The sequence below is a fragment of the Asterias amurensis genome, chromosome 9 (assembly GCF_032118995.1).
Source record: "Asterias amurensis chromosome 9, ASM3211899v1".
NCBI classification, from domain to species: Eukaryota; Metazoa; Echinodermata; class Asteroidea; order Forcipulatida; family Asteriidae; genus Asterias; species Asterias amurensis.
Genome location: NC_092656.1, coordinates 1,631,732 through 1,651,904, shown reverse-complemented (window position 1 = coordinate 1,651,904; position 20,173 = coordinate 1,631,732). Strand labels below are relative to the sequence as shown.

Below are 20,173 nucleotides of genomic sequence, written 5' to 3'. Positions count from 1 at the left end.
CATTCGAAGGTGTTGAAAACGCCCGTTAAAATGTTTCCACTACGGTCGTGCGGGAAATAACTTGAGCACTATATTTCCACGCCAGGTTTTTTTAGTGTAAACAAAACATGCTGGAGAGTAAAGACGCTAACTGAATACCTCGAATTGCATATGGGGGCTTCATTTAAAAAAAATAAAGACTGACTGATTGACTGACTGATTGACTGACTGGTTGATACAATGAACGATTCACCTTTTATCAAGCTAAAGAATACATGATTATGTTCTCTTTTTGGGTTCGTGTGTCTCGCAACACATAGACTGAGATGGTGTTTGTACAGTTTAGTCTGAGATAGTGCCGTAATTCATCATTTAGTGTCACATTTGGTGAATTTGAGTCACAATGGTGTCGAGTTAGACGACACGTGTGTTTTTGATGCTAGTTTATTCCATTAAGGGTGAGGGAATATTAAAGGCAGCACAACTAAGGGGATAAAAGGAGGGATTAAAACTATACTTATCTTTGAAACAGAAACAAGTTTCAGCCGTGACTCTTTGCTGATAGTTTTGAGAAAATAAATCAAACACAACGTATTGAAATCAATTAACTAATACATGATTGGTGGGCATTATTCTTTCTGACTCATTAGTCAAGCATGTCAAAGCTGTGTTATAAATAAATTATGTTAATTATGTACGTCTTATTTAATTTTTGGTATTCATTTTATTTCTTGGGGATGTCTTGTATTAAATTTGTTGTGCGTTTGTGTCTATGTGTGCGTTAGTTACTTTTAGATGCTTTTAACAAAAACTTATGGTTTTTGTTTTTCCTTATAATTGTTGTTTTCGTTTATTCCTAAAGTTCGGTCGTACCTTTTCGTACCGGTCGTTTCAGCTTTTATAATTTCGGTTTGTTTTTACTTGCAAAAAAAAAGTGTCTTTTGAGGTGGTTAGCCCGTCTTTTTGTGTGTAGCCTTTGTGAAGTCAGATATACAGACTAGCCAAATTATGTAACGGTTCATTAGTTTCTGAGTTCTCATAAATGTTAGTCCGTCAAAAAGAATAAAGGCAACGCTGTAAGCACATGATTGACTCGTTCAACGTTTGAAAGCCTCGCGATAATTATACGACTTAAAGTGATGAATGATATACTGCATTCAGTAATGGCACTATACCATGTCTCCTGAACTCACATTAAAATTAAGTATTCATTAGTTTGTGAGTCACCCTGTCGTTAGCCATTTTCAATTCTTAAACTTGGTTGAGATACAACATTCCATTTCCGTTGTTAAGAAAATGTTTTAAACTGTCGTGTTTGATTTTCAGTTTGCTTCTAGTATTCCATTGTACACTTCAAAACCGAATAATTCAATTGACACAATGGGTGTTGTCAGCTATAGATACCGAAGGGGACTCAAAATATACACCACAGGGTGTCAAAATAACACTCATGACTGCCGAAACAATTACATTGGTGTTATTTTAACAACACGTGATGTTAGTTTTGATTTTCCCTTCGGTATTTTTAATGTGACAACTTCACTGGTGTCAATGTTAACACCCAAGGATTTACAGTGTATGTTTTACAATCACATTCTTTTGTTTTCCTTCTTGCTTCATACCGCCCCCCTCCCAATATGGTCAACAACTGTCAAGCGCAACCAGCTTCCTCCCTCCAACCCTTCACAGAGAGGTGGGGCAAAGACCAGGCATGCACCTGTAACTTTACCAAAAAAAAAAAAGCACATTGTCAATGATTTTGTATAGTATTTTAGAGTTTTGAATGATTAAACTTGGAAAAAAAAAGAGGAAATCAGCTGATCCGAGGAAAAGTTACATGCCTGAAAGACATCAGCCCCTTTAAAACATCACTACTGACCATGCATTTCCCCGGGACAGCAATTCAATAATTTCTACGCACTGTTTAATAATACGCTATTACAAATAATGATTGTCTTACTCCACTGGGGACAAAACATCTTTTCTATACATAATTGATGAATATTCCTGTTAGCAGTAGAGAGTCATTAGTGATAAAGGTCGATCATTAATCACAAAAGTGTGCTTGGCATTACTGATGATACGGATAGTATACTGACAGGATTCAGCAATCAACGATCACGCTAGGGTAACAGTTGTGGCTGTATCTGACAGCAAGTTTACTTCGAGACATCTTAATCACACCGTAATTGGTTTAAAGGATGAGTTGGGTACAACTGTGTATTATTGAAGCATACATCGTTAACTTCATACAAGGGCATTTCCCCATCCCCATTTTATGTCCGTGCCCCCCCCCCCCGGGAATTTGTTTTCTTCAAATTACAGCCATGCAACCATTTTTCTCCCTTATTTCACACCAACGAAGACGGTCGTTATAAGCCCTTTTGCGTCCCGCCGTCAGCCTTCTCTCACCTGTAAGATTTCAACTAAGTTCACAGGATACGGATTTAGTACATTTTGTTTGCTGTACACATCATTATGTTTTCCCTTGGAAGCTGTCAACTGGTTTGAATCATCCGTGTACCAGCAATGTTTCATCCATCAACTGTGTGGTATAGTTTCCGACCTTCGCACTCAGGTAAAACAGTGGTCCCGGGTCGAAATAAGTAAAACTTCTTGATTGTTTCCAAGGTTAAACAGATTTTATATAATTGTCACTATTGTGTTTGTATTTATTTAATTTCCAACAACGAATTACCACTTTGAGAGAGAGAGGGCTCAAACTGTTACCACTCTTATCCCCAAGGGGGATTTATTGAAACACCTTTTTATCTCGATAACTCATTAGGACATTGATAGTGCAAACACACGAGAGTGTGGTAATCGGCCGTGCATTAGAAAAATATAACCTCCAACATCATCCCTTTAAGACTGGTGTTGTCTCTCTTCATTTGTTTTGATAATGGATTGAACTGATCAATCTCACAGGTACCTTTTGAGGTTGTAATCATTAGATTCATTTGAAGTTCAGGTCACAGTAATTAGACGCTCGTGCCAAAGGAACCACAGTTCGCCCCAAGTCCTGATTCAGACTACCCTTGCTTACGATTACAGGTTGCACTTTTGTCAATCAATTCACAGGGTGTTATTACCGTGATATATGGGTCATTTACGAATATTAAAACATTCTTCATTGCTCTACCGTGACTGTGCCTCGACAGAAAACAGATTGATATAGTAGTGTCAGAACACAGTTTGTGTATGATATGTTTTTTGCTAGGCTGAGCCATCTAAGGTATCAGTGGTACATCATGCAGAAAAGGCTCAGGTCCGCGTTTGATGTTATGTACATATAGCCTACATCTACGCCTCACACACACATACGCATGTTGAAAGCAAGTGATGTGATAACAGGATCGCATCAAATGCCACATATTTGTTCATTGGATTAATACAAAAATTACAAAGGAGAAGTTTTTTTTTCAGTGAAACACATGCACTCAAGTATTTGCAAAACATCTGCATGTATATGCCTCATTCGGCTCGGCCATGTGTGGCAACCTGACTCGCCGAGTGATGTGTTAACCGAAATAGCATGTTAATCAATTCATAGCATGTTAACCATTTCATCACATATCACTTGATAATGTCGGAGGAGATATAGCTGTGTACGTCACTACATGGTTGATGAAGTACAGTCATTTTACAAGAGAAGCTTTCCTCGCCTTAATCTCTACACTTCGGTTCTTTTTGTGGATTACACATTTAGGTCATGTTCGTGATACGTTTAAAAAGGGCAACAGTATAACGTAGTTTGATTTGTACCCGCTTACACCAGCAATGTAGACATCGGTAAAAACAACTTGTAACTTGTTATCCCCGATGCAAAAATAAGTATCTGTTAAAACAATACAATATTGGAACAATGTATAAAGGACACCGTGTAAGAGATGTCAATTGTTTAAGAATTATACAACAACCACTTTAAACAACTAAGAAAGTATGTATTTACTGCAAGTTAGTCAGCTTTGACTGTATGGAGCTTTGTGAATTACAGCTGGCTGGGTGGTCACTCTTCTTAGACAAAAACACTTATCAATTATTGTTGATACTGATTTGTCCAAAGCAAAATAATTAAATGTGTCCATTAATGATGAGAGTAATAAAAGAAGAAAGTATGTATTTATTGCAAGTTATGTAAGCTTTGACTGTAGGGAGCTTTGTGAATTACAGCTGGGTGGTCACTTCTCATAGACAAAAACAATCATTTGCCCTTTTATAAAAATAAAAATAATAATACTTTTGGTGCTAATCATCCTTACTCGCAGCTAAGAGCTGAATTGCCAAGGACGCGGCTACACGTGTTCGAGAAGCTGGCATGCAAGGGCGCATTTGGCTGCCAGCCACATCGACCCATGGCCCCGGCCGGGAACCGAACTGGGGTCACCTTGGTGAGAGGCAAACGCTTTACACACAAGCCAACCATGCCACTGAAATGAGTTAAAATGTTCCCGACTGTTGAGTGGAATGAACTCAAATCCGTGTGGTTGAAAGTGGTAACATGGCTGCAAAGCTCGGTATCTCCATGAAACACACAAACACAGAGAAAGGCCCTTTCTTTAAGGCACACGGTTTCAAGACACAATCTAGTTTATTTGAAACTCTCGACACGGGTCCTGTCCAAATCCCAAACCAATTATAGCCAGTGTAAATAATGATGGTGATTGAAATGCACAGTGCCACGTTATAAAAGCTCAATCTTAATCATTGAACTTTGGCCGTCTTTCGCGCCTAAAACAACTGACAACCAAGCGATGCCTAAAATGCTCGCAAATTGAATTAGTAAGCTTTTTTCGTGACGGGATTTCTCGTCGCCTTTCCGGCTTTGTAGATGTCCAGTATGTGGCTCTTGAAACAGTTTATTAAAGCCAATGGACAAAATAATGTTGTACTGTTTAATATCAGTATCCTCAGTTGGTGTATCCCAACATAATGCTAAAAAAACAATTGACCTCAATTGTCATCAACGTTGCAAGAGAATAATGACTGGAGAAACAAATTTATTGCACAAATTTGTTTGCTTTCAGATGCCTAAAAGTGCTGAGGGCCTGAGGATTACAGCTTTTTAAAAATCTATGTTACCTTAGAGGGAGCCGTTTCTTACATCTTTCTATCAACAGCTCTCATTTTTTTATTTTTTGTTTTACCAAGTACGTTTTCATGCTAAAAACTGTGTTGAGTATTACCAATAGTGTCCAGTGCCTTTAATCTTTCTGATCAATGGGTCAAGCTGACCATAAAACTGGCTGACAACTTGTACTGAGACTCAGTTTGGCAAACATACTCGGTTTAGGTCTACCAATGTATAATAAGGACTGAAATTCCACGCCCTGTTGCAACTTGTAGAATAGTAAAGAAAGCCAGAATAAAACCAAAAGAGAGATAAAACCAAAATAAAGCAAACCGGGGATAATGTTGTAGAGTGCGCTTTCACACTGGATCGTATGCAGCATCCGATGCTACCGCTGTAGATAGCGCCGTTGATGCAATTTGTGTGTGGCAAGTTCCCTAACAAAACATAACCCCACTTTGGTATTTAAATGTCTTCACACGGTTGCATTTCCCTGCTCAGGAAATTGAATTATTTGAATCCTAATAAGATTGTCGAGTTTGTGAGATATATAGAATGCTTTTGCCTCGTCGAGTGGGGACAACATGCAGGCTTACAGACCAGTGACAATCACAAGGGAAACCAAGCGATGAGGGTGTTTGCATAATTATCATATATAGCCAGTGGAAAAAAAGAGATGGTTGCAGTCAAAAGCATCACGCAGGGATAAAAGCTAGATTATTATCTTTCTCAATGTAGATTGTTATCACATATGGCGCGTCACACCAACCCCGTCTTGAACCCCACCACCGTCCATTTTAAACTGTTAAAGGCCACTGACGATTCGAATTGATTCCACACTCAATTAACTCATCCGTAATAAGCCATAACACAGCGATATTCGTAACATGGTCAACCTGATGCATCGTACCTAACAGAATGGGGTGCAGTTGTTAATGTATTCTACCACAATAACAAACAAAAAACAGGATACCAGACTGTGTTTACCTCCATGTTCCATGACGTAATAGAATCTGACAATGTTGTTGACTATCCCACCTATTGTAAGACAGTATATCAACATGTCTTTGCCTCCAAGTTTCATGTACGTAATGTGATTCGGCACAGTTGTTGATTACAACATATTTTTTAAGAAATGACACCAAACTGTTTCCACCATTTACGTAATAGAGTCGGGTGCAGTTGTTGATTATTCCGACCATACGGATTACAAGACAGAATACCAGACCATATAGATTCGGGTGCAGCTGTTAATTACTGCGACTGTTATACAAATATTGACTGCTTCGAGTGATATGGTTAAAACTATGACTCCCGAGGTGATCCCCGGAGCGTTCTATTTTCCCGAGGCGAAGCCGAGTAAAAATAGAACGCTCCGGGGATCACCGAGGGAGTCATAGTTTTTAACCATTGCACGAGTAAAAGCAGCCAATACTTGTTTTATAACACCCCAAACATTTCTAAATACTGTACTATTATTATTAAGTTACAGACCTGAATGCTACAATCCACGGACGACGCGAATACAGATTGCGAAAACTTTTACTGTATTCTGCATGTAGTGTCATGTAATCCGAAATGGTTACAGACTATTAATGTATCATCCTCGTAAACGTAACGGACGTCTGGGTACTGCATGCCGTGTACTAGTCTTTCGGACTAGCGCACGGCAAACCGATGCACTATCACACGGCCGACGTCTAGCAAAACTAAGACATATCATGTGACGCGCTCTAAACCAATGAAAAGGCAGAATGTTGGTAAGGGGTGTTATAATACGGATTACAAGACAGAATACCAGACTATCTCTCAGTCCATGTACTGGGCGACGTTGTTGATTACAATAAGACAGGATGCCAAACTTCATTCACATCTATTTCCCATGACGTCATAAATCGGATGCAATTAAACTTCATATATTACGGATAAAAAAAACAGGATACCAAACTAGTTCTACCTCAATGTATCATTGGTAACGCGTACTTTTGCATTGACACAACTAAACACATGTACAGAATAGTTTTGTGACAAAGATCATTTCAAAATGTGAATTGTGTGTAACGCCATACTGCGGTATGTCGTCAAGTATGAAGAAACTCTAAACACGTTGTTGATGATACCCAAGCCTACATTCGTATGGACTGTGAAAGGGTAACCCTGTTTCAGCCCTAGGAGTAGGTTGCAACGGCCTCTGGAAGAAAATAATTGTAGCCCACACGTTGAAGTGGCCATCAGGCCTCGTGTGTCAGGCGACTTGCATACCAAAAAAAAAAAAAAACAAAAACAATAATAATAATAATAATAATAATAATAATATTTGAGGTAAAACGATGACGAAACAATAGAAACACAAATATAAGTAAAGTGCACAGCCAGGAGCAACCAAGCTTCGACTCCTCCCTTCAGACGAGGGCGCCCTAGGGTTAGAAAAAAACTGATTTGATTCCCCTTTCCCGCCAAAAATACACGTATTTGTATGTTGCCAGATGGGTTAACATGGAGACACACGATCCCGCACATGCATTGACGTACAGCGGTCAATCAAAGTGTTCATTACAATGTCGTTCCTCTGTGTTGATTTTGCTATCTTTGGATAATGAAAATCATTATGTTTAATTAGAAAACATGTACATCCCGAGACTGTCGCGACGATTGAGTGAAGTTGTACAAACAAAATACACATGTACTACCATTGGAATACTAAACTATCGACTTTAATGTAAACCTTATTATAGTTTCTGTAAACAGTACATACTGGTCATTTTGCGACTATGTTTAGACTTGGGCTGATGGCAAAGTCGAAGCTAAAAATCGATTGTATAGATTGTTATTAATATATATTGCTATGCTACTTGAACGTGCAAAATGTGAAAGACTGGGTAGAACGCATGGGGGCAGATTACCATATTTAATCCGAACACTTGCAACGAAAAGTCGTTCACCTTTTCTGCGAGGCACGACAAGTGCCAAAGAACTTTATTTTGTGCAAAGGTGGGATGATATATTCAATGTTCACAAACTGGTTTCGTTTTGTTTTCTTGCAGCTATACCGACGCCTATTATAGGGGCGGCATTTTGTACGTATTATTTGGGTTACTAGATACGTGCTACACTCAAAAAAAAAAAAAAAAAAAAAAAAAAACTCCGGGAAACTTCTATGTCTGTTTTACAATTTCAAGTTAACAATTTCATTTTCAAAATTTCAACTGAGACGCATGAAAACCTTGATCAGCTAAATATGACGTTAAATTATACCTCGCCATTGGACTAGCATTGAAATGTATACAGCTCTACAAGCCAAAGGAAAGAACAAACTGCAATTCGAGCGAAAACAACTCCTAATCTAGTATTCTATAAAGAATATAAACCAACCCGCTGCATTTCACTCGCTTGGGACGCCTGCAGCAGACATTGTTTTTAAAGGTGTATCAACAATTTCCAAATAATGTACAGTCGTTTTAGTATAAACCGAAGACAACAAGTACACCCAAGGGACGTTGATACGAATTTCAATGAAACTCAAATGGTGAATTTCGTTGGGGCCTCGGGGTACCAGACTTGGAAGCGCAATGGTACATGGCAATTCTCTAATCACATTATTTCGAGAATTATCCGCAAACTATATACGTTCATTAGATCGGTTTTGTGAATGCGGGTAAGATAAACAAAAAATGGACAATAACCCTTTAGAAGAAAAAAAAAATGAATTAAAGATAGGTTGTAGGCCTACTGCTACTTCACAATTTATTAGACATGGACTGTTATTCGTACGTGTTCTCTGTCTGCTATTGAAATAATGAGCATCGGTGATAAGTGTTCTAACAATTAGGGGGGTCGTACTTCAAACAAAACAATTTGAATAGCACTTTTGATTCAAATTGCAGATTTTTTTCACAACTGCCCTTTTTTGTGACCGAACAGCTAACATTTTGCATTACCGTGATGAACCCTTTATCTTATCGTGACCTGCATAAGAGTATTTTCATCGATTCATGGCGAAATTGATAAAAACAGTATCCACAAAATTAATAGATAAACGGATTGTTGTTGATTTTACGTTTATCGAACATTTGGTTCAAACGTACTTTTAACGGTTGGTTGGGAGCACGTTTATGTATTGTAGTGACTGATTGACCACATTCAGTCTCAACACCGAAACTTTCCGAGAATGTCTTCGACTGATGAGTACATTTGATTTGTATAATGATGCTAGCAATGGTATGAACACCTTGCCGGGAGTAAATGTCAAACTTCGTTAGCAATTCTGAACCATAAATGAACCTCAGATAATATGCACTTTATCATGTAGTCATGTGTGGTATATAGTCATGTAATGATTAAGTTACATCATTTCATCATTGGGGCTTGGTGATTTAATAACACTTCGGTCTGCCCCTTGACGTCAATCCAGTGGGCATTAAGAACGTCTGTGGAATTGAATTTGAGTTTGCATTTTGAGGTTTTTTTTTTTTTTTTTTTTTTTTGAAGTCGGAAAGCAATGTAGACTTATCAAAAAAAAGCAGTGTCTCAAAAAGTAGAGGTTCCTTTGACAACGAAATCCGTTCATTAAAAAACATAAAACGTATTTTGTTATTCATGAAAGGCAGATATTTGTACTCGTTCTTATTAGTATTCAATTCGAATTCATCTGTCAATGTGAACATACAAGGCTTTAGATCAAAACGTCAACACGTCTTAAAGGCTGTCAGTTTCCACTTGTGTCGGTCACAGAACTTGTGGAGTGTAGGAACATTGTCTACTTCGGTTAAAGTAGGATTTGACACTTTGCGTTGTCGTATGTAAAAAATAACAGGTGGTTGACTAAGTCAACGTTCCAATCACTGCTCTGTGCCATTCGGATGGGACGTAAAGCCGTTGGTCCCATGTGTTATGTAACGCACATGAAACAACGCAGTGAACTGGGTCAACACATAAGGGGTTTGCCCTGGTGTTCCTGGTTTGATTTGGCAGCAAATTGCGCCACAGCACATTGTAAACAATAATATGGTGCTAGGTAAAAGGAGAAGGAGTCATAACTCCAAAGTGTAGTCCCGTAGATCTTGCAGGAAATACAGCGCTAGGAGCGCCACTGAGTGACGAATATTCGCGTTACATGAGGAGCCACTGTCATTATCGTCTTCGGAATACAGAGATTTATACCAAGTGCTACCGCACACCGGCCCTAATTACATGAGTTTACTTGAGAAGCAGGACTCTTGTTGAGTTTGGTATAGCACAAACTAGTGTATTGTGTTACCTTCTCTTCAGACACGAATTCAAATGGAACTAAATGGAAGGGATTTTTTAAAGACAGTGTACACTATGGGTAATTGTCAAAGACCAGTCTTGTAACTTGGTGTATCTCAACATATGCATAAAAAAAAAACCTGTGAAATTTGAGCTCGATCGGTCGTCGGAGTTGCGAGATCACTATGAAAGAAAAAAACACCCTTGTTACACGAAGTTGTGTGCTTTCAGATGCGAGACCACAAACTATAAACTTGAGGTCTCGAAATCAAATTCGTAGGAAAATTACTTCTTTCTCCAAAACCACGTCACTTCAGAGGAAGCCGTTTCTTGCAAGGTTTTATACTATCAACCTCTCCCCATTACTTGTTACCAAGTAAGATTTTATGCCATAATTATTTTAAGTAATTACCAACAGTGTCCACTGCCTTTAAGACATGTTTGTAAGTGGCAGGCTTACAACAGTTGAATAGCAACTATTTCCATATCCTAAACAAACGGTAAAACGAAGTATTGAGATCCATAAGGAAGTGCTATCTGTGCTTGAAACTCTTTCTACCCATACAGAAAACAACCGGTTTCGATTTAAAATATTCTTATTTTCATTCAAAGGTCAAGTAGCAGTAGTTAGATCGATGAAGTCAGCTTTAATACACATCAAATTGTCTCTAAAGCTGGCGGCAAATGGTACACACTTCAAGTGGAAACAAGTATAGTGGGAAAGGTTGAACGTCACGAGAGAGGCGAGTCTTTGGGGCAAGTAAACAGTGGAAGCTCGATAATCCAGGGTGAGGTTTATTTTACAAAAGCCACCACTGACACAGTATAGCTAGGAGGAATTTTCTCATTTTTATGTTTTTTTTTTATGGTCATGTTTTCTTACTAATATCTGTATAAGTCCATTGTTGACTCTCAACAACAAGTAGCAAGCTATACATATCAATCGTGAATATGACATTTATCGCTAATGTCAAAAACAAACTATTTAAGGAGACACTCAACTTGAGCAAGCATTGTTTTGAGCAGAAAGACTCACGAGTTAGTCTAAATGACTATAGGTGATGGCTTTATAACCGCATTGAATTTGCTTCCGGTGGTTGCTGTGAGGGGGGGGGGGGGGGGGGCTACGTAATTAAAACTGAAACTTTTCTACCTACCCAATAATAAACTTGAACTGGATATATAGGTGTAAAGTGACAAAGGAATATAAGTGGGTTTTCCTTCTGCTTATCACAATGAGTTCAAAAAAACGTGCCCTTTGAGTTCAATAAATACAGCTAGGAAAATGTATCTTCGATTGCATGTTGACATTACGGGTACATCCGTTAAAATATTTACAGCGAGTTAACTGCACTTAAATCTCACGTCAACGTAACACGAAACAAACCCGATTCAAAATTCAGTTGGGAGTCAAAGAATCTGACCCCAAAAACCTGTTCATTTAAATGAATCAGCATACATACTGTAATAGTCGATGTTTTGACATTTCGGAGGTAATCTAGTTCCTAACCAAGTTCACGATCTCACCATAGTAAGGGAGTTCTTACGCGTGATCTCTAACCTATTTCTATTTCGAGCGCATCGTTTCAACCCGGTCGGGTTGGATTTACCGGAAATACAAGCACTAAATCACCGCCTGAGAGGGAACTCTTCGAACAAACACTCGATCTATTCAGAGTGACACGATTTCAGAGTTGGTTCCATTTATCCGGTCGAACCATCTCGGGTGTGCCGTTATTTTCACTGAGCCCCGTGTCACAGGGGAGGGGGGGGGGGCTTCACATGTACTGATCAAACATCGATTTGGAAGGGCAATTTACCGTGAAATTAAAACCATCTCATGCACGGGTAGTCTTTGCTGTTTTTTAGCTACGGGTGGGATACGCGAATCTATGTTCAAAGACGAGATTCTGCTCAGAAAATAATGCGAGTGAAGTGAAAACATTTCGCGAAGAGGCTGGCGCAGAATTTGACACGTTCGCCGGATTTTTTTTTCTGCGAAAAAAATAATAAAAAAGGGAACCCATCAAACAGTACCCAAAATAAATGATATTTTGCCTTGTTTTAACCCCTTTTTACTGGTAAGTGCAGTTGAGTTTAATCGTAAAGTTTTACAATGCTCAAGTTAGTATGTTATACAGAATGTTGGTTAAGCAGTGACTTATTTTTTGAGTTTGAGAATTAAACTGTGGGCATTGATTCCACGTGTAAATATTTCAAATGGATTTATGGTGTTGCCGAGTAGTACAAACATGATCATCATTTGGTACCCTTGAATTCTTGCTAAAATAAGTTGATTATATTGAAGTTTCCTTTGCTCAATTTGAGTCGTTTAACTTGTAGAATTGAAAACAAAATTGAATCAATATCTCCAATGGGTCTACTTATTCGGTGTAGCTTATTTATTATTATGTGTTGACTACTTACTATAAAAGCATGTAGAAAGGTTATGCTAGTAGTAAGATAGAAACTTATGGAGTGTTTTTACCCTTTTCCACGAGTGTCTTAAATTCATGTTGAACAACTCCTCACAGAACAGTGAAATTTCGTCTAGCCTTGAGGTGTAGAATTTCTGATGCAATCTATATTGATGGGGCGAGGCAATTGTGGCAGTAATGCCCCTGTACACTGATGCAATTTGATAACCTTTTCTCTAATCCCTTATTTCTCTGTAACATGTAAAACCTTCAAGGTGACAGGTTCGTTTTATTTTGTGTGTTTTTTCTCTCTCTCGTGCCCCCTCTCTTTACTTTCTTCCATCTGTGCGTCACTGTGCGTCATTTTCCATCTAATGGAATGAGATATTTGTGTGACCTTTGTTTTGTTCTTTTCATCGTACCGCAGTATTTTGTTTCTCATTTTATTTTAGACGATTTAATTTTCTTTGGTGACAGTTACAACAGACGTTTGTGTGAAGCGTTTTCCTTGAAAACCTAGGAAGCTACCCGAGCTAGACTTGAAAATAAATCCATATTAACAGTATTATCAGTAACAGTTAGGATTTTGTTTGGAATACTTTGAAAATAGCATTCGGCTCAAGGGACGACATTTGTTGTAGCATCCTACTTGGAATCGTCATTGTTCGCATTTAAAGGCAGTGGACACTATTGGTAATTACTCAAAATAATTATTAGCATAAAACCTCATTTGGTAACGAGTAATGGGAAGAGGTCGATGGTAGAACACATTGTGAGAAACGGCTCCCTCTGAAGTTACTTAGTGTTCGAGAAAGAAGTAGTTTTCCACGAATTTGATTTCGAGACCTCATGTTTAGAACTTGAGATTTCAAAATCAAGCATCTGAAAGCACACAACTTCGTGTGAAAATGGTGGGTTTTTTTTCCTTTCATAGTTATCTCGCATCTCCGGCGACCAATCGAGCTCAAATTTTCACAGGTTTGTTATTTTATGCATATATTGAGATACACCAAGTGAGAAGACTGGTATTTGACAATTACCAATAGTGTCCACTGTCTTCAATTGCATTGATACAAATCAAGAAGTACCTAGTTCTTACCTAGTATTTTATTATATAAATACTATGTTATCCTAAGCTAAATGTTCGTAGTTCTAAGTTAGTTTGATTAATTATGTCTTCCAAAAACCATAACGACCGACTTTGACTTTCGTATGGCTCCACAATGGACCAGTGTCTGACCACCTGTGTCCTACGAAACAATAGTGTTCAACCACTTATGTCCGACAAACCATGTGTTCAACAGAGTGTTGTAACTGACCCAAAATCGGCTATGGCATTTCGTCTACGTCGGACATAACTGTTTTTCTGCAGTTTACTAATAAAGACAGCGAATGGGAATGCGTATAGCGAATTTTGAGGTCACATGGCTGTTCTGGCAGCGACACTTTGCAGGACTCAAACTTATCTCAACTTTGCGAACTATCTGTTGCGAATTTGTGACGTCAAAATTCGTATCGCATTTGCATTATAATTGCACAATGAATCCAGCCTAGTTCTTTCATCTCAGCACATCAAAAATGAAATTTAGCTGAGGATGATCCTGTGATAATAACTACAATCCGAACCAAATAAGATTCTTACCATCTGTCCCTTGAAGTAGGCTCCGGGCGCATCAAGTTTTCACATTCACCGCCAACTGCAAACGATGAAAGGGAAAACGGAGGACAATTATTACGTTATATAAAACAGCTTCCTTCCAAAGAGCTTGGTAAACAAGAAAGGTTTAAAATCGTGAAACCGCACAAAGCCGAGCATTCCTACTGAATGGGGAAGGCGTTTGGGAGAAGCCTGCCCGACCGGTTGGTGCTGTTGTTATTCGAAGCAGCCGTGTCTAAAGAAACACGATTACACCTTTTTGGTTATTTAAATTTGTGTCGGGTCGATACCTGTGTGGGAAACGAGCAAAATTATCACCAGAACTTGCCTGAAGAATCGATACTTTAAAACCTAACCCTAGACTTGAATACCTGCAACTGACGCTGATGTTATAAGCTCATTCTAGAGACGGCTGTGAAAACTTCATTTGTCACTATAATAATGTTCAAGTTTGAACATGCGGCTCAATATTGACTCACATAAGTCATTAGGACATTTAAATTAGATTTAGAATAGTACTTGAACTGTAAAACACCCCGCAGGCTACTCTGCTTATTAAGACATTCGATATAGCCATTTACTGAAGTGTTTGTGCTGGTTCTGGTAATTTGAAGGACATAACTTAACCAAATGTGTAAAGAAATTGGCGTTGAATGCGTGGTTTGCCCCATGGATCCAATTATAGGTTAGTATAAAGGCATTCGTGGCAAAGGGGGACTTTTAACGCTAGGAGACTTGGAACGCTAGGTGGCAGCAGACTGCCTAGGACGTTATCATTGTTTACATTGTTCTGAGCACGTGCACATTTCTGACAACATTGGAACAACCTGGTAAGTCTGGTGGCACCTAGCGTCACACAAGTCCACAATTTGCATTTCCTTGTGTCTTCGTGCAGTCCAATAAATTGACAAATATGAATCTAACTGCAACTATCGTTAAAAAAAATAGTTACTTTTGGAAAATCACAAGCATTTTGTGTCATTGGCGTTGAATGCAAATTTACAGGCCTAACAATTTCGATCATAGCTAGGTTGTTGTATAGGCCTACATGGCAATTTGATATTTTTGAACGCTGGGTGGCAGACTGCAGACTCAGGTACATTTTCAATGTTGACCTTGTTCTATAAACAGCGCGAACATTACCGAGAACAATATGTTTACCCGGTAGGTCTGCTGCCACCTAGCACCTCCAAAATCCCCCATTGTATGTCATGTTGTCGTCATGCAGTCTAATAAATTGCAGAAGAAAAAGAGAGAGAAAAAAAACCTAAGCAAAACTCTATCGTCTAGACAAATGTAATGTGGAGTTTACGAAAATGTTGTATACCTATCAACCCCATTTTCTCCTCACTGCGGACAAAATAGACAAATCCAACAACCGATATAGTTATGTTTAGACCGCCAAAGATTAATGTTAGAGAACCAAAACGGCGTGTTGGCTTCCCTCCAGTGAAGAAAGTTCATGACCAATGTTGACGTCAAAACTAACTTAAGAGCTACATGTTTCATTAGGTCCCCAAGCACCCCTGTTCATGTTTACACCTGCAACTTTGTTAGTATTCAACTTGTGACGCAAATACCCAGAAATGGCACTGTTCCCGTGTCCGGTTTACGTTCTTCAACACAAAATAAACATTCCACTTACAAAATGATAAGTCTGGGGTCTGCAGGCCATCCCTCCATCCCGAATAACACTTGTTAAATTTACATCAGCAATCAGACGGATGCCGTTTCCAATGCTTTACACTTATCTCTGTTGATACGAGTCAAAACCGTACACTTAAATACAACCAAGCCAACGGGCACTGAATATTAAACAGGGGCTGATGTGTCCTATTTAATCAACTTATAATTGATAGAGGATCCGAGTGTCTGTTGTCATTTCATTACAAAAAGGAACTTGATACTAAAATAAAGTAGGCCTATATGTTATGACAAGATGGCATCACTATAAGAATACAGACGGATAATGTATTCACTTATGGATATTATGACTAGACTATGGTTTTTTTAACTGTATAAAAATAAAGGTCTGGACATTCATTGACTCAGTGAATAAATGTATGAATCACTTAAAGTTAATAACCTGAATCCACTTCAATTCATCCGTTTTGGTTGTGTATATCGCCCATTGCCAATGATGATGGGAATACTATAAAGTATACCCCGTAGTCTCATTAAATGGCGTGAGGCATAATGAGAGATCGGGGAGCAAGTTCAAGAGATGCGATATCATCAAGTCTTGGCGCAGTCTGGTGTTCTGGAAAGTGTGCCAATAAATGGAGCATTTGAGTGAGCTTAGTGCGTGGAAATGTGAGGACCTTTTGGTACGTTTGGGGTGCGCACTAACATGACCCTGCGATGCCCATCAATGTTTGGTTGACAAGTTTACCCTACCGGTCTTCAGCCAGTAGACTGACGGGAAAGATGGATAACTCATGTGTAACGTTCAGATATATTGTGTGCAAAGATAATTACGTTACCAGATGCTGAAGACACAGTTTGATTAAAAAAAAAATATCAATTTAGAGTTTGTTTTAATGTGAGTTAGTATATGTTTACAAGCATAGTAGAAAGTTATTTGTTTATGAACATTCCAAGCTAATAGGTCATACTGTCTTAAGGTGCATAGACGTCAGTCGGGCCGGTCTGGGGATAGATTAAAGGAGTTTCACCTTTTTTTGTTTTGTCGTTTCTTTTTTTAGTAAATACGAAAGATTATATTCATACTATGGTTTTAAAATACCATTAGCATACGAGAGCCCGTTAGTGACAACGTTCATTATTTTCAAGAGCACTTAGTTGTTCGGCCTTCTTCTTCAATAACAATAACTAAAAGGGTGCGGATTTCTATTATTATACTCTAATTAATAACGTATAATTATGCTGAGAAGCAACTGTAGTTAGGTGTCATGCTCAAAGACACATAGCCAAGGCCCCGGTTCGAACACACACTTCGTTAATACAGGCCACAACAACATGCACAGTTCGATGAACTTTATTTGATTAAGACCACTAGGCCAAGACGCGCCGCGACTATTCTAAGAAAATGGGTATTTGTGGTCTGTGTCATTGTATATAGAAATGCCGCTTATTGCATACAAAATGCAATATATGTTTAAATCATTAGAGATAGATGAAGATTAAACTAATACTTATAGTTCACCTGCTGTAAAAGACATTCTTGGAACTGATTCATTAACTCAAACCCATCGAGAAAAAAAGAAGAAGATGGACATTCAATAAACAACCTTAATCCAAGGTTTGTATCGTAATCGAATAAACATTATTATTAATTTAACTGGATAAAGCAAATATGATATCTTGCCTTTATACCGCAATTATTTCAGGTTGAATAAACTTTACAGGCTTCAGGTTGACTTGACCCAAAGAAGGCAGAGCGTTAAATGCCTCTAGCATATATCCAGTTAAATAAATGCGTCTAGCATATACAGTGAAATCAAACCAGCGAAAATATCAAGAACGAAAAGCCTCATCAAAATAAATGAAACAGCTAAACAACACCTGTTCCCATCATTTAGAGAACACTCGGCTTTATTTGTTCTCCCACCTGGCCAATGCTAGATACGGCAAGAGATCAAAGACTCCAGGCTTAATGTGGCCACCCTTTTCACCTGCGAGACTCTGGCTGTAATTACAGCGTTGTGAGAAGCAATCAAAAGGGCGTGAACACCTCAAGTCAGTCTGAAGTAACTGGCTTAGATATTATGAGATGATTGAAGAGACGTATAAAAGCACAACTCGCTGGACTTAATAGCCCCCATGCATTTACACTTCACGAAGAGTCCCGGCATCTATGCAGATGTAATGGATGCATCTATTTTAGTGTTCGAGAGGGACTTGTTTGGCGTAAAGGGACGGTTATTTATTTATTTATTTATTTTGGTGGCACTCTTTTTATGATACCATCGTCAAAAAAACTTCACAGCTTTGACAGATAAGGGACTGCATAATTGTTAGATGTGCTTCAATAATATAGTATGGGGGTGTTTAACACACCTCAATGTATGTGTAAAAACGTGAATAATGTATTACTGATTGGTTTTATATTCTGGGCTCAAGTGCAAGCCTATATTATTATATTCAGGTATGTAGTTACACCATGTGATTATCTCTGCTGGGTAGTTTTATTTCTGAAAAGAGCCAGTGGTTCTCCTGAAGACGATCAGAGCATACTGATCGAAACGTTGAGTCCTTAAAGGCAGTGGACACTGTTGGTAGTTGTCAACATATGTATAAAATAACCAACCTGTGAAAATTTGAGCTCAATCGGTCATCGAAGATGCGAGATAATAATAAAAGAAAAATAACCCTTGTCTCACGAAGTTGTGTGCGTTTTAAACTATCTAATGGATGGTTGATTTCGAGACCTCAAGTTCTAAATCAGATATGGCACTTCAGAGGTAGCCGTTTCTCACAATGTTTTATACCATCAGCCTCTCTCCATTACTCGTCACCAAAAAGTTTTTATGCCAATAATTATTTTGAGTAATTACCAATAGTGTCCACTCCCTTTAACCACCTTTCCAGTTCGGAACCAATACTCAAAGAGATATTCATATTATGGTGTTACCGAAACCACTATGCAAAGTTTCAAATTCAACTTAGTTTTGCTTACTACTTGTTGTATAACTCGTGCACGGTGTGAACAGTTCCAACATGTCTGGTTTATAGAGAAAAAGAAAATGATACCATCAAGTCCTTTCAACTGAAAATGAATAATCACAGCCTTGAGTTAATACACTGTTCCCATTAAATAACCAATTCTTTAAGTGCAAGATGCGTGTACGCTATTTTAAGATCCAAGTAAAACACGGCACAACCCTGCAAGAGGTTGACCAAAGAGCACTTACTTTTCTTATTAATACCTTCTTACAGGGTAACTGTAGATAATGCATACACAGATAAGAAGATTTGCATTAAATTTACACGAGAAGGTACACAAGTCTGTCCCCTTTACCACAATACTTAGGGTCATTTGATAGCGTGAGACTCACTCTCACCATCACACACGCATCGATACTGCATCAACAAAACCGATCGTTGTCGACGTATCGGTTACTATGCGGACACCAAACTACGGATATTATAGGTCATGGATAAATATTAGGTTTTAGTCAGTGCGCCGTTTGCATTGTCTGGATTCTTGTTTGGAATATTATTATTTCAGTATCTCGAAGCGGAAACAAGGGTCAGATTGAAGTTTGGGGTGGAAATCGGCTTTGGAAATCCCCACAGAAATGCTGATTTTTAGTAGATCATCAACATCAATTCGTGATGTGTGTTAACAAACAAGAGGCCGGTAGGATACGGTGCCCTGTTGATTTTCTCTTAGACAATGTCAGTAGCATGCGTAGTGACCTAGATGAAAATGCAATACTACATCCTTTACCGCGAGATTGAGATGAATAAAATCATGCGAGGGTCAGTACATTAACGATTCGACGTGTCAATTTTTGGCTTGGCTGAAAGAAAAAAAAAATGCATATATAGATATATATATATATAGCCTATGCATCTGCACGTCATCGTATTCCTACTTGGTTTTGAGCCTTATTTTGAGTTCGAATGAAAATGACGCCCTGAGATTATTATTATTTTATATTTTTTTCTTGGGGGGGGGGGGTCATATTTGATTATACATCATGGTATAGCACTCAAACATGACTGTTGTTGATTGTATGAACTTAATACCAGGACTCAGTTATACGCTAATTAAACATCCGCATGATACCATGCGGTATTCTTAATGAAGACATTCATTCAAATAGCTAATTTATA

At 38.4% G+C, this 20,173-nt stretch overlaps 1 protein-coding gene across 2 annotated transcripts in view; it reads right to left on the bottom strand.

Annotated features, from left to right (window-relative positions):
* Positions 1–20,173, bottom strand: part of LOC139941481 (kiSS-1 receptor-like) — a 127,189-nt gene that overhangs the window by 30,428 nt on the left and 76,588 nt on the right. For both annotated transcript variants that reach the window (XM_071938008.1, XM_071938009.1), the window contains exon 3: positions 14,357–14,411. The gene's annotated coding sequence lies outside the window, so the exon portion shown is untranslated. The remainder of the gene's footprint in view (positions 1–14,356; positions 14,412–20,173) is intronic.